Here is a 6092-nt window from a genome sequence, read left to right as displayed (position 1 = left end):
TAATTTTAAATAGATATATAATTTTTAAAATATTTTTTACATATTCCGGGATATATTATATTATATGCTATCGATATACATCTTTCATATAATAATTATCAATTGAAGTAAAAGATCCAATATCTATATTTAATGCCATTCTCTAAATTAAAACTGAATTTCTTCATCAGTTCGTTTCTTCTAATAAGTATATCTATATAGCTTGAAATGCGCCGTACCGAAAAGATATTTCCATCACCAGTCATCAATTTCGGATTAAGACTTCATCCTCAACCAACACATCGAGAATTCGATATTCCGATATTTCTGATGAAATTTTTCAATACCCTTCCCTCGCTACTTATTTCTTCATACCCCTTGGCCACGCGAGCTTATTAGTTAATGGAAAAGATGAACGCGAAAAAAGAAGGACTCCAGCTCTCTGAAAATATGATTAAGCCTTTTTCACGCGAGAGAACGTAGTGTCGTACCCTCTATCACGATCTTTGCCGGTCGCTCGAGACCCGAAGAGACTGATCTAATTACGTCGAGTGAAATGGAGTCAGAATGCTGAAAGGAAGAGCAACTTGGCTAGATGGCGCGCAGGTTAAAGCACGATAATAGCTGACCAAAGAGATGATTAGGTTAGGAAAAGTGAGAATTTTCACTAGAAGTTACTTACTATTGATACAATGTTTTTTTTTAGTGGATTTATAAATAATTTAATGAGTAATTTAATTTGGGGAAATATAAAGTTATATTAAATTAAAAAAAAAGATAAACTATTTGAAATATTTCAAGTTTCTTTATTTTAATTTAAAATAATATTATGGAACACAATATATTATTTAAATAATTTCTTTTTCAATTCCTTTTTATGTGTGATTTTTTATCTAAATTACAATACATTTTCGTATAATGATCTTTATTTCATTAATAATTGTAAAATTGTTTTTCCGTTTTTATGAAATTAAGCATCCAATTCAATATATATTATAATATATATAATATATAATATTATATATATATATTTAATATAATAATAATATATAATTAATATATTATATATATATAATATATAATATAATATATATTATAGGTTTATTTTCATGTATAATACGTAATTTCGCATCATTAATTCAAAAATGATTGACAAGCTAAAAAATAATATCACAACTATTATTAATGAAATATAATCATTATTAGGCGAAAATGTAATAAAAAATTAAATAATACAAGTACATAGCATTATGAAAAAAAGAAAAAAAAATATCATTCATATTTATTTCATAATTAATATCATAAAATGAATTTTATGTTAGAAAGATTTAAAATAAACAAAATCTAAAGTATTTCAAATAGTTTAGTTAGTTAATAGTTCAGTTATTTCAGCACAAAGATGCGACATTTAATTTGAATGAACCTATGATGCGATTTTAAACCAAACAAGTTAAAATGTTCATGAAGTGCATAATTCGATTATATTAGTGCACTTTGAACAAGAATTCTCCTTAATGGCGTTTCTACAACACGATTTAATGGTGCAATCGGCGTTACGCTTTGACGTTGCTTCGCGTGTCTCGAGTTTCAAAGTAAATCTTGAATAAGATCTGCATCTTGCTTCGAGCTTAGTCTCGATCTGATGGACCTTTCCTTCGGTTCGCAAGAAATTTCGTGAACGTTTGTACGAAGGCGGTATTAAAAGAAAAGTGGACGTAACATGGAATTCAATTTCTCTGCATCGAGCTGACGTTACGTAAAGTATTTCGTGATATAGCGATATTACCTAAACGCAATGACGCGCTATATATGTTATGAGATTTAAAGGAAAATTTAAGAATAAATTTATTTTATTTTATTTGTAATTTCTTCAATAGCTATCAAATGAACACGTTCGAAATATTACGTAGTAATTGATTTGCAACGCTATAATTATACACTATATTATGTTGAATAATATGTTAAAATATTATAATATATTGCTAAATATACAATATATCTTTTAAAACATATCTTTTAAAAGTTTGCAAACAATTATATTTTTGTCTTTTATAAATAAAAGTAACTTATTGATATTGATAACTATGTAATATTTTAAGTAAAGAAAAATTAAAAAAAATTAATAATAAATAAAATGTTCAGAATTTATTTGATGATGTTTAGATATAAGGTTGTTTATTTTGATTTTAATTTATATTCATATTCATAGTAAGTTTTATTGTAGCTTTATTTCAATATATATTATATATTGTATAACAGATTTTAGTTGGGAAACTTTATAATAATCTTTAATATTTTCATATTTTTTTTAATTCTTTATTGCTTTAATATCTTTGAATAATATATGTTTAGCAATATATTATCATATTATAATTATAATGATATAGAATTCATTTTTTTAAATTATAATGACATAAATTTATTTTAATCCGAAAATACAAATTGAAATATTTTTTCATAATTTATTTAAATCAAATTATTGTTTATGCTACAAATTAAATAATTCAAATTAAACAAAATAAAAAAATTAATATTCCAAATATGTTTAATAACAAACAAGTATTTCAAATTTATTTCTCAATATTATTTATACTAATTACATTTACTAATTATTATTTATTAATTATTATTTTAAAAATGAAATATTATAAGTAGCTAAAATATGAAATTATAAGAGAATAGTGAATGTAAATCTAAATTACACCTCAACATTTTTAAAAATATCCAATTTTATTTAATTATAATTATTATTTGTATATGTAATCCTGAAAATTAAAATTTCATATTTCAAATTTTATAAATAAAAATATATTAAAAATAAATGAAAATTATCGATCTTTACTTACTACTTTACTCAATACTATAGAAGTATTGTAATATAAAATCTTAACAGAAATGTAATTTATTAAATAAAACTAAAATATTTACAGCGAATTTTATGAAATAAATAATTTTAAAAATTTATATCTCGATCAAATAAATATAAAATATTCACAGTGAAAGTTTTATGTTTCCATAAAAATAAATATTTAATTCAGCATTTCATAAGCAATGTATGCTCCTTGCATTATGTTAACATATATACAGAGACAGTATATATGCATGCAACAGCTTTTATTGTCGTATGTATTCTAATCGATTCTTAGTTATGAAATGCACTATAAAATATTTTGTAATTCATGATAATATATGTGTCTAAAAAATATGTAAAACTGTAATATATAGATCAATAATACATGGTTCAAAACAAAACAATAATCGAATATAAAATTTGAAATCATTTTTAAAAAAATGAAAAATTTATCAATCGTATGTTACAATTTTTTAGATATGATTGAATAATATAAATCTAAGAACGTTCTACATACAAAAATAAGTAAAATATATACATTAAAAAAATTTTTTTATTATATATTAAAAATTTTTTTTTAAATAATTTTATTTGATTATTTTTGTTTATTTTTACATAAATAGCGTCTTACTAATTATTCAATCTTATCGAGTTAAAAATTAGAAAAAAGTACATGTCTATTCAATTGATTTTCAAAATGCAACAATATTCTCAATGCAATTTTCATTTTTATTATATTCTGAACTAAATAAAATCAATCTGACATCACTTGTATCATGGATTATTTGTATATTGAAACTAATTGTCTAAATACGTTAATAAAGATGGAAGATTCCTTCGGATAGCTCGAGAAACAGAATGTTCCATTAACTTTCGCCTTTACAAGAGAAACCACGCCATTCTAGGATAGACCTGAAAGGCATTAGTTCACATACGGGATACCCGTTCGTCGCAATTCCAAGGTTCCCACGACGTTGAAACGCCGGCGTCGCGACGTACCCGCAGGAATCCGCCACGGTATACGCCGTCGAAGCCCAATGCCGGAAGCAGCCGCGGTCCTTCGAGGATATTTGCACGCATCCTAGCTTCGGAATTCATACTTGACATCAAAGCAACGTCTGCTCCTTGCATTATGTTAACATATATACACAGACAGATATACTTGTATATGCATGCGACAACAGTTTATATTGTTGTATATGCTCTAATCGACAATACCGTTTCGTCTTATCCTTGCGTTAAGTACCAATCTTAATTATTACGATCGGAATGCTGATTTATATACATATTTATATTATTTAATAATGTTTCAGTGATATGTCTTTTAATATATTTCATAGGTATCTTTGGAATTTGAATAAAAAAATTATAAATATCATGAATTCTTGCGATACATTTTTAATTATGATATGTAATAAGTATTTAAATAAATATTAATATAATAATTTATGGAAATAAATATAATATAGAATGATCAGGGCGAAAAGGATTCTAAGATTTCTTATTAAGTTTATAACAAATTCAATACTTGTATTTTTATCAAATCAATAAATTTTATTTATTATCAAAATCAGATATTATGAAATTATTAAAATAATTAAATTAATAAAAATTAAATTATTATTAATAATTAATTAATTATATATATATTATTATAATATAAATATATAAATAGAAAAAATATAAATACAAATAAGTATATAAAATTAATTTATTTTCTAAAATAATAATAAAAACAATAATTTTTCTCATATATAATTCTTCGTATCTTCTATTTATTTGCAATATAAACTTATTATATAAACATTATATAAACATTTTGTTAGGCATTTTAATTTTATGATTTATTAAAATTTATTATGATTTCATTTCAATTTGAATAAAAAATACAAATGACGAAATAAAGTTATGATATTTTTTACTAATTTTCACAAGTAGTAAAAGATATGCAATTATTTATGCAATGACTTTATTACAATTAATGCAACAAATTCAATTTATTTTAAATGATCTCTTACCAATTGTTATAACTTGTAAATATTTTTCATTGGTATTGCTTCAATTATCTTATCTTAAATTAAATAAATCATTTTATATATGTTAATATAATGGGTAAATTATAAAGAAAAATTATTTGTATACACAGATATTTATTTTATTGTAATATCATTTCATTACTTAATTTTTATATATCCTGAAATATATCATAATTATAATCAGATTATGATTTTTTATATGGTTAACACGAGTTCAGATATTCAATTAATATAAAAAAATATATTAATTATAAGAAATATTATTCAAAATATATATCAAACTATATAATGCAAGATATCAATAACATTATTATATAGTTTAAATAAACCTATAAACCTATATGTGTACAAATTATATTTATAGGATATTTTTAAAGAGTTGATTTTAAAAGACCTAATCAAAACAAAAGTTGCTATATAAAAATGTTAGAGATTTATTTATTAAGTTACAAGTTACAAGGAATTGAAATTTTACGAAACAAGACGGAAATAAAATGGGATTGTTCTGTTTTCGTTTTACTGTCCTCATTTATTTGGCTTTTAAAATCAATACTTCAAATTTAATTATAATTATACATAGTGTTAATATTTTCGTTATATGACAAATTTATTAACATTATATATTATATAATTGTAATATTATTTATTATATTTTATAATAAAAATTTTATTATATTTTTTTGTTAAACTATTATTGTTTATTTGAAAAAATCAAACTACAAAAAATTTTTTTCTGTAAGAAGAATTGTTGTTCTATTAGACTAACTGTTGTTATATATTATGTAATATATCATATTATTTATTCCTTTGCTTCCATAGGTAAACTAAAAATTTTTCGAGTTTTAATTTTATATTATAATCAGAAGTTTTATTTAGAATATAGTTAAATTTATTTATAATATTCAACTATATAATATATATATACATATATAATATACATATATAATATGATATAAATAAAATTAACATCGGAGGATAAATATGTAACATATCATTTATATTACTTATCCATATGTAATATAAAAAATATATATTTGCATAAAAAGCCATGTTCTAATTATAATGTATAAGTTAAACTTTGAATATATTAATAAGTAAAATATATTAACATCAATTAATAAATTTTTGCATTTAAAATTTATAATATTTAATATATAATAATTAAAATGTAATAATTTTGTACATAAGTAAATATATTATCTATAATTATATTTTAATTTAAGCAA

The sequence above is a fragment of the Apis laboriosa genome, unplaced genomic scaffold (assembly GCF_014066325.1).
Source record: "Apis laboriosa isolate Shangri-la unplaced genomic scaffold, ASM1406632v1 scaffold49_cov149, whole genome shotgun sequence".
Classification (NCBI taxonomy): Eukaryota; Metazoa; Arthropoda; class Insecta; order Hymenoptera; family Apidae; genus Apis; species Apis laboriosa.
Note: the sequence above shows the minus strand (reverse complement) of the source record.